Here is a 10,684-nt window from a genome sequence, read left to right as displayed (position 1 = left end):
CCTTGTCCACCTATTGCAAGATAAAACTACTCTATCTTTAGCCGTGTTTGAAGTAGTCATGGTTTTCCAGAGTAGCAGCAGAGAGAAAGGAAGGAAGGATGCAGTGAAAGAGTGAAAGAGTGAGGAAGAGAGAGTGAGAGAGAAGAGAGAGAGGAGAGAGAGAATATGAGACTATTAATTATGAGGAATTGGTTCACATGACTTGAGGTTAAGTCACATTATCTGCATTTTCAGGCCAGAGACACAGGATACCTGAGGCGCCATCCACCATGGGTCTCTCCGTGGTCTGGAACTTTCTGAGTATGCTGGGCTGGCTGTCTCTGCCTCCCAGCACTGGGATTACAAACATGTGCCAACATTCCCAGCTTTTTTAAACATCAGTTCTGGTGTTCAAAATCAGGGTCTCATGCTTGCAAGGCAGGCGCTCTACAGCTGAGCCATCTTCACGGCCCTCATTATATTTTCATACATGTATGTCAGTACACTCGGCTTTTATTTGTCCCTTTCTTCACTGCCCTCTCCTGTGTCCCGCCCTCGCTATTCCCTCTTCCTGATTCCCTTGCCCCCAAATAGACATTTATCTAATGACCTTCTCCAAACCCTTTCCCTCCTTTAGATCTCTTCCTCCTCATTCATAGTCTCTCCTTTGTAATTTCATAAATATCACACACACCTACATGCACATGACTAGATTTTGCGTGTGAAGAAAATATGTGGTATTTATCTTTCTGAGTCTGGCTTATCTTAATATTTTATTGATTCTTTGAGAATTTTATACAACGCCTTTTGATCATATTCAGAACCTCTCCCTATTTCCATCCCTACCTTACTTTGCCCCCCCCATTTCATGTCCTCTTTTATTTTTTAAGACTATCAGGTCTAATCTGTGTTCTCCAAATGCTCTTGTGTTGGGGGTCCATTTCCTGAAGACTGGGCATCCCGTCGGGCATCACACTCTTAGAGAAAACCGACTCTCTCTCCCCTGCAACTATCGGTTGCCAGTGGTTCCTCAGTGAGGGTTGGGACTTCATGTGTACCTTACCCCCTATATGCTGAGATTTTGCCTGACTTGAGTTTTCATAGATCTTGTGAATTACTCTGATTTAATATGCACAACTGTCTGGAAAACACTATTTCTTTGTAGCTATCCAATACTCATTATAAAAACACAGTTCAAATTCAATGGACATGATTAAGTATATGTAATGCCCCAATTTTTAACATAGTGAAAACACTAATGTATTAATTTTATATTAACTTTACTTGTGTTTGGGATATATGCCAAACTTTATAATAAAAGGATTTCTATTCTTTAACATATTTAAAAATATTTTTATTAATTTGAGAATTTTTTTCTAAATTTTGTTTTGTTTTGTGCACCATTCCTGGAGGTACTGCAATACCAGGTTGATGCACGGAGTGGACAGAGCAAGCTCCTATTCCAATTCCTAGTTCCAAAAATCCATTTAATATATTGTCTTCGGATAGAGGATGTATCAAATATTAAACTGATAAGAAAAGATACTACACTTGGTCTTAGCCAAAAGGCCAAGAAGCAATTTTTTTTCTAAATTTTTACTGAGTTTTTGTACATGTCATACAATAATTCTTAATCAAATTTATACATCCCTCCTCCATCCATGTCCTCCCATCCCCTGCAGGACCTCATGCATTCTGCTATACATGTTAAGTGCTATCTAGTTAAGTATTTGTAGCCAGATGTCCTTCAGAGCAAGTTCATCCACTGGAGTCCAGTCAGCGTATGCAGAGATGGTAAAGAAAGTCTGCTCTCTCTCACCCAGCAGTAATCAGTCTCCAACCGTTCCCAAGCTAGGGCTGTCTGCTACCCATTTCCCTCGCTGCACTCTAGGCCCTTGTCTGATTGAGTTGGCATGGGTCTTCTGCTCTACACCACCACTGCTGTTCACATGTGCAAGGTTCCAGTGGCCTGAAAGCTTCTGTTTTCCTATGTTTACAGACCAACCCTGGCTCTTACAATCCTTCTGCCCCCCTCTTCTGCGATGATTCCCAAGGCATAGGTGGGTGAGGTTTTATATAGGGATCCTATCCAAGGATACACACTCTGCAGTCTCTTATTCTCTAAAACTCAGTCAGTTGTGGCCTTCTGTGTTCATGGAAGCCTTCTACCTGAAGACCAGCTCTCATAGTTCTGGAGGATACTACGCAAGCTGCTCAGGGAGAAAAATCAACAATGGTCCAACCCAGCCCTAAAGCCTAATAACCACAATGACAGAGTCCATTTAGTGTTGCTCATATGCTACATGTATTTTGGGCTGACCATTAGAAAATGGAGTCTTCTTCTCTCAGCAGCCATTAATTGCTCATAGCTCTTCATCCAGAGCTACAGCCTTGTGAAATTTCCTCCATACACCCTGGTAGGTCAGCTTGTGTTGTCATTATACAGGTCTTGTTTAGGCAACCATAGTATTGTTCCATGAGCCTTAGGTGTAAAGGTTCCACTGTAGATATGTCACCTAGGGCTGGGCATCTGTCTGTGTATGACCAGTTATGGAACTTTGCTATAGCCTCCATCTGCAATAGTCTCTATGGACCCTTGCATGTCCCTCCTTTACTCCTCCCAGCCAAACACTCCTACTTTCCCCACCTCTCCCAAATCCTCCCTGGTAACATCTGTTCCCTACTATCCCCCTCTTTTAGGCTCTTTCTTTCATATGGTATTTTTGCAGTATTAATGCTGTCAACCCAGGAACATGGGAGGTCTTTCCATATTCTAGTATTTTCTTTAGTTTCTTTCTTTAGTCTTTTGAAGTTTTCATTATAGAGGTCTTTCACTTCTTTAGGTTTACTCCTTGATGTTGTATTTATTTTTTTAAGCTATTGTGACTTGATTTTTTTCCTGATTTCATTCTCTGCATGTTTATTATTGGTAAATTGTAGTTTTTATTACTCCCTTAATCTCATTTCTTGTACCTATCTGTTTAAATTGTTTATGTCTTCTTGATTTAATTTTGGTAGGCCATATTGTTTAGAATATATCCATTTCTTGCAGATTTTCCAGTGTTTTGGAATGTAAAATTTCAAAGTATTTATCAATAAATGTCTGGATTTCATTGGAATCTGTTGTACTATCCCCCTTTTCATCACTAATTCATTAATTTGGATTTTCCTTTTCATCTTTTTGGTTGGTTTGACTAGGGGTTTGTCAGTAAGATTGATCACTTCAAAGAACCATGTATTTGATTGATTCTACATATTTTTTGTACAGTCTCCATTTCATTAAATTTTTTTCTAACATTTATCTTTTTTCTGCTTAAGTTAAGATATTTTATTGTCTCTGCTCAGAGAGGACAAGCATATTACTCAGCTATTAGTGGGTACCAAACTGGAATTCCAACAGTAGCTAAGCTTTTTGAATGGAAATATGTTGTAGGTGCTGTACCAGAGGCTAGATACACTGTATCTTAGGGAGACTTTCAGCCACTTGATAAGAGAGGTACTGTTGTGATCTTTGTCTTATGTTCAGGAAAATAGTGGATTGGAACATTAGACAAGTTATTCAGAGTCACAGTCAGTTAATATTGAGCAATGATTTAGGCCCAGCCTACTTGGCTCCAAAGCTGCTGTTCTATAAGAATGATGCTCTCCTTCCTTCTGCTCTTGTGTACAGAGTGAGTGCACAGCCTCACTGTGTCTTTGATGCCTGTATTTGATGGACTTTTCCTGTATCTCTTTGTTCCTTCACCAAAAATAAGAGTGAAGGGCCAAACTTTCCAGCATCTTCTTGAGAGGCCAGGAGTGAACTCAGCTGGAAGGAGAAAATCCCATCAGAATTCTGAAACTGAGCACACGGTGATGGCAGTAGAAAGTTAAATGCCATACTAATTAAGCAATTTCTGATACACAAATTTAAAACATGAGGTTTCCTTTGTACAAAAACCCCTGGAATATTCTTCATTTTGAATGGTGTGTGGTGAGTCCAGCTTTTAAGAACTTCCCTTTCTTCTACCTGAAGAAATGATGGGAAGCAGAGACTTCTTATTTTTTACCTAAAAACCTTTTTTATTGTTTGACAATTTTGTATATTATACGTGAATTCCAGTAATTTCCCCCATTCCTGTCTCTTACCCTCCTGCCTCTTCCCTAGGATCCTTTTTTCTCAAGCCCCGCCCCCCCATGTCTTCTTTTTATGTGACCCATTTTTGCAACCCCTTTGGAGATTTATAGAAGAAAATTTGACTTAGAACTGTAATGACTAATCAGATACCTCCATCTTTTGAATCCTGGATCAATTTCAGGTTTTTTGCTTGCATTGGATCTCATCTTAGATCTGTCGCTAAATGCCTCCCTTCATACCCTCCCAGCATCTCAGTTGGATCTTGGTGTTGGGACCTGCATTTGGGAATAGTTGAATCTATGAGAAAGGTAGTCACCTGGGATCAGATGGATACAAGGAATGGAGGAGAAAAGGTTTCTCAATGCAAGGTATGCATAGAATTTTTACATCCCTCAATAAGGATATGTGAAAGACAGTCTCTGTCTTTTGCCTACTATTGCCTGTGTTATATGATTCAGAGTTCTCTTGTGGAGGAGCCAATAATGGGAGAGGGCATCAGTGTTTACCAAATACACCTGAAAGGTGGTTCATTGGCTGATAAAGCCATAGGGAGAGGGAACATGTGGTTTTCACTATAAGGTTTGATCTTGCCCTTTTAAATCCATTGATATCTCTGGATTTGATAACTCAGAATTCATACTTCTTTTTCACTTATTTATTTTTATTTTATGTGCACGATTGTTATGCCTGCATATATGTAAATATACTCATGTTGTGCAGTGCCCTCAGAGGACAGAAGAGGGTGCTAGATCCCCTGGAACTGGAGTTACAGACAGTTGTTAGCTGCTATGTGAATGCTGGGATTTGAACCCAGGTCTTCTGCACGAACAGCCAGTGCTCTTAACCATGGAGTTATCCATCTCTCCAGCCCAGAATTCATACTTTAATGGCAAACCTGGATCTGGACTCTAGCTAGGAAGGGTCTAGAGCTCAGGAGGTCAGGCTCCCCATTTCATAAAGATGTCAAAATGTCTCACAGCGAGCATGTGACTTGCCTGAGACCAAACTGGACTTGGAAACTCAGGTCTTCTGATTTCATCTGGAACTCCTTTCCATTCCTTACAGACCCCATCTTCCCAGCCCAGAGACATTCTTGTTGTTACCTGACGAACATGGTCTGTGTTGTTTGTTCAGGTGGACGGCTTGTCTGTTAGGAAGGGGCTCCTAGAACCTGGTTTCTTTTCTTATTTACAAAAGGAGGCTGAGAGAATGATGGCCTCTCATCCCTTCTGTGAAAATCAAGTGAGGCTGTTCTGTACAAACGCCTGGTGACTGTAACACCCTCTACAGATGTTGAAGTATCATCTTTGATGTTGTAGCTCTTGTAGCTGACTTCTGATGGGCTCTGTTTGAAGTAGGTAGTACAGAGATGGCTCAAATGGACGCTGAACAACTGGAGAAACAACCCTTTAGTGTAGTAGATTTCAAGTCTGGCTGCACATTGAAATCACCTGCCCATCAATACTTGAAATTATTCCCAGGCAATTAAACTGGAATCTTCAACGGAGAATGTTTAAGGTGAGATATATTACTAAGACTGGTATCACATTTGTGGAATCAAATGATCCTCTCACTTCAGCCTCCCAAGTACCTGGGGCTATGGGAATGCACCATGGCTGCCTTACTGCTGTATTTTTAAAGCTTCACAAATGTCCTTGTTCACAGGAAAGCCACAGCCCTGGTGACCTCCCACCCTTGGTTGCATTGTTACATTCTATTTTTTGAGAGCATAGGGGTGAAGGAAGGTTGTATTTGAGGTGAGCTGCCTGTCTATTAGGAGTAGGCATATAAATCTGAGCCTCTGGGAGGCCCTCTGTAAGCCTCTTCTCCTTAGCAATGACAAGTCTTTACCTGTGGATAGATTTTGTGATGTCTTGATGTCTTGATGCTGGTTTTTTTTTTTTACAAAAGCCTTATGAGGTCAATGATTATTGACTCCATTTCACAAAATCAGTTCGTTCCTACCTAAGTCTGCATAGAAGCAGAACAGCTTTCTGTGCTGTTTGCAAGAGATGTTCTCACAAGCAGGTTAGAAAATGATCTATTTCCAACCTCCAACAATGACACTTTATCATGAGCATTCATGGAGAAATCCATTTTAATTTGGTGCTAACAAGCTTCACACCTGACCAGACCAGTTTTATGCAAGCTGTTCACTGCTAAGCCAGCAAGTGAGATTGTGTTACAGCTTATATTAATGGTGTCCCAAGCAAGTGTGCAGGGCCCTGGCTGTGTGACTGTGTGCAGTGACTCCACACACTTAAAGCACATCTCAGTCAGTGACTATTGCCCTGTTATCTTCAATGTGAAATGTCCCTCACAGACTCATGTGTTTAAACATTTGATCCTTAACAGGTGGTGCTGTTTGGGGAGGTTGTGGTACCTTTGGGGGCAGGTAGAAGAGGTGGAGCTTTGTGGGTTATAGCCTGACCTTACTTTCTGCCAAGTCTCCTGCTTCCTGCTTGGAACCATGTAATAAGTGGTGTTGCAAGTTCTCCCACTACACCCAGAGCTGTCAAGTCGCCATGATGGACTGTACTCCTTCAAACTCTGAGCCAAAATAAATCTCTTTTCTTTGACGTTGCTTCTGTCAGGAATTGGTTAGTGAAATAGTAGTAACTAATTTACTCATTGATATGATCTAAGATGCACTGGAAGAACTCTCAGATACAGCCCTATCATTATGGGTCAAATGTTGAGTTAATGAATCAGAATGCAATCCATTTATACACACTGATGGGATTATCTTCTCTGGGTTTTCTTGTGAAAAATGCATTCACCCTTAGGAAGAAGAAAATGTTCTAGGCTCTTGAAATGACTCTCTTAGGCAGTAAGGATTGACAACTAAGGCTGGAGAGATGACTCAATGATTAAGAACTGATAACTCACAAAATAGGGTTTTTTTTTTTTTTCTTCTTTTTCACATTGCCTCCTGGGATATAAGAAGTAGTATTCTTCCAAATTTACAGATGGGTAAAGGGAGGCTAAAAATTGTCTTATTCATGGGGCTTGGGAGCTGGCTCAGTTGGTAAAGTGTTTACAGTGTAAACACGAGGACCTGAGTTTGGATCCCCAGAACCCACATAAAATCCAAGTGTGGTAGGGCACACCTGTAATCCCAGTGCTGGGGAGAAGGAAGTAGCAAGATCTCTAGGGCGTACTGGGCAATCAGTCTAACCAAATAGGTGAGCTCCAGGTTCAGTGAGAGACCCGATCTCAAAATAAAGAAGACAAAATGTGGAGCACTGTTGAGGAAGACACCTGACTCTTACCTCTGGCCTTCACACACACACACACACACACACACACACACACACACACACACACACATTATGATGGTCACTTTCTTGACCCAAACAACCCAACAATTTAGAGCTTGAATTCATTGTTTTGTTTCCAGACCTAAGAATTTCCTCACTATCCTCTGCTGGAAATCAACTTTTATTTATATTTTCTGTGACTTTATGCTTTTCAGAATGTGTGAAACAAAACAAGCATTTGCTGGAGAGTCGCTGGTGCTGTTGACCTGCCAGCATGTAATGCTGTCCTTTGGGATAATTTTTCCAGTTCAGAAGCTTCCTCATTTGAATCACTTATGCTCTATTTTCCAAGCAGGAAACTTTATGTGATGGATGAGTTCTTTTTCTTTTTCTTCTTAATTAGTGTGAATGTTGAAGAGATGGTATATATTAAAATATTTTCATAGAAACACTCATATATAGAAACAATGTTAGGCTATTTATGCAATGACATCCTATTAAAAAACCATAGCCATTGTTTAAAGAAAATGTGATTTTTTCATTCATAGAATATGTGTGGTAGACACAAGTGGATGGACTTGCACTGGGGAATGTCTGGGGACACTCACCTGATACAGTGTGCCTTAACACCCAGGACCGAGTATATGGGTTCCAGTAGGGGGACTATGGGAGGGTGCTGGCAGGGACAGGGCTATAAAGATGATTCAGATTATTTGAGATATTCTGCATGAAATACAACAAAATTGAATAAAGACAAATTAAAAAAAAGAATATGTGTGGTAGAGCAGTTGTAACAGCATGGATTGCAGAGTCAGAGGCATGAGTTTGAAAGAATTCCCTTGTTGGTGTCTTGTGATGTAAAGTAAATTTCTTGGCATCTTTTAGCCTCAGTTTCCTTATCTATAAAGTGAGATAATGAAGCTTGCCACACAAGATAGCAAATTGTAAACATATAGCCCATAGAAATCCTTCAAAGATGTTCATTTATTTTCGTCCTTCACTAATTAAGAATTTCTCGTCATTAATTAATTAATTAATTAATTAATTAATTAATACTTTGGTCTTTTTGAGACAGGGTCTCCCTATAGCCCCAGCTGGCCTGGAACTTGATATGTAGATCAGGCTGGACTTGAACTCACAGAGATCCACCTGCCTCTGCCACCTGAGTGCTGGGATTATAGTTGTGCAGCACCACACCTGGCTAAGAATCTATTATCTTTAAAGTAATGAAAGCAATTGTCTTTTCTTTAGCAATAGGGCTTACTTTTAAGTTTTGAAGGCAATCAAGGACTGCCTGTATTATTTTGGGAATCTCTTGAATCACCCTGACCAACAACTCAAAGGGAGGTTCCCTTGCTTGGCACCGTGATTTTTGCTATATAGCCTTTAGCTATACACATGTACTTACATTTATATGTGTATTTTTAAGTAGGTTTATTAAATACTGCATTTCCCTTTGGTTTTTCACACCACCTAAGTATTTATCTTTCTTTCCTCTCTGTGCTTTGTAGTTGAGAAGGTTGGTAGGTAAAACCATCCAGATTCCAGAAAAGGAATGTCAGGTGGAGGGGATGGAGCAGTGCCCATTCATTTATCTGTTCACTAATTAAGTAAGTCACCATGCCCCTGCCTGGCATTGGAGACTTTGTGTCTCTCTGGCTTTACCCCCTCCCTTCTCAATTCACAGGTGCTCTCCTGAACCTCCTGTGCTATCTCAGCGTCTTTGCTCCCTTTACTTGCAAGATCCTTCTCACGACAGTGTTCACTAAGCAGACTCTCTTTCCTATGACTTACTCCTTCCGGATCACAATTCCTCACGGTCTTCTCTGTCCACTTCTGCATTTAGCACATCCCTCTGCCAGAGCAAACCTTGAATCCCCTTTTGGATTTCAAATTCCTGAAGGGCAGGGCCAGTATCTTCTTCATCTTTGGCCTCTGTTGGTCAGTGAAGTATGACTGCTGAGGACATCCATAGTTACAGCACAACACGAGAAGTTTAGTTAATATTTATTTTTTACTATAGTCACGCACTAAGCTGTCTTAGTCTGTTTTCTGTTTACATGACAGAACACCAAAGACTGAGTAAGTGACAAACAAGAGGCACATATTGTTCTGATGGTCTTGGAGGCTCGGAAGTCCCAGGGCTGTGTCTGATTTGTTGACTGTTTCCTGTTGTGTCATAAAATGGTGGAAGGCATCACATAGGTGTGATGAAGAAGGAGAACGAGGAGGAGAAGGAGCAGCAGGAGAAGGAGGAGGATTCAAACATAACAAATCCAGTGTGTGTGTGTGTGAGTGTGTGTGTGTGTGTGTGTGTGTGTGTGTGTGTGTGTGTGTGTGTAGGCCAGAGTATAACCCTGAGTGTTGGACCTCAGGCACCATTTTCCTTTTTTATTTTTTAACGTTTTTTTTGGATTTACTCATTTTTATTTTATGTGTATGAGTGTTTTGCCTACATGTATGTAAATGTATCACTAACATGCAATGCCTGTAGAGGCCAGAAGAAGGTGTCAGAGCCCCTAGAACTAGAGTTACAAATAGTTGTTAGAAGCTATGTGGGTGCTGGGAACCAAACACAGGTCCTCTGCAAGAGCAGCCAGTGCTCTTAACCACTGAGCCATCTCTCCAGTCCCATAATTCTCCTTTTAAAAAATTTATTTTCATTCTCTGACAGGTCGTGCATGCATATAATGGTATTTTATTCCCCTATTGTCCCCTCTTACCTCTCTACTCCTACTGAAACCCTTCTCAACAAGCCCCTCTTCCTACTTTCATTTCTCTCTCTCTCCTCTCTCTCCCCACAAAGTCCCATCATTTTGTCTTTTGAGATAAGAACTTTGACTGTCCTGGAACTTGCCAAACTAGACTGACTGGCCATCAAGCCCTAGGGAGGCACTGTCTGACTCACTATTGCTGAGATTACAAATGTCCACCATTATGGCTAGCATTTATTTAAAAATCTTTATGTGTTTGAGTGTTTTGCCTGCATGTGTATAAGCACACCCATGTCCTGAAATGCCCATGGAAGTCAGAAGAGGGAACCAGATTTCCTGGAACTAGAGTTACAGATGGTTGTTGTTTGCCATGTGGGTTCTGGGAACTGACCTCGGATTCTCTGCAAGAGCAGCCAGTGCTCTTAACTGTTGACCATCTCTTCAGTCCCTGCTTAGCATATTTTACATGGACTTTGGGAATTGAACTCAGACCCTCATGGCCAACAGCTATCATCCCAGTCCCAAGAAACCCTCTTTTGCAATGCCTACTCTACCCACTCCAGGGATGATAATGGATTTATTCCATTCATTAGGGCAGTGATTGTATAACTCAA

At 40.9% G+C, this 10,684-nt stretch overlaps 1 non-coding gene across 1 annotated transcript; it reads right to left on the bottom strand.

Annotated features, from left to right (window-relative positions):
- Positions 1 to 1,369: 1,369 nt before the first annotated feature.
- Positions 1,370 to 1,560, bottom strand: LOC115066943. Its single transcript, XR_003846380.1, has one exon. It is a non-coding gene; the product is annotated as a U2 spliceosomal RNA (small nuclear RNA).
- Between the last annotated feature and the right edge of the window lie 9,124 nt (positions 1,561 to 10,684).

Source organism: Nannospalax galili, unplaced genomic scaffold (genome assembly GCF_000622305.1).
Source record: "Nannospalax galili isolate Female #2095 unplaced genomic scaffold, S.galili_v1.0 scaffold784, whole genome shotgun sequence".
Taxonomy (NCBI): domain Eukaryota; kingdom Metazoa; phylum Chordata; class Mammalia; order Rodentia; family Spalacidae; genus Nannospalax; species Nannospalax galili.
The sequence above is the reverse complement of the archived record's forward strand: the minus strand, read 5'-3'. Positions and strand labels throughout refer to the sequence as shown.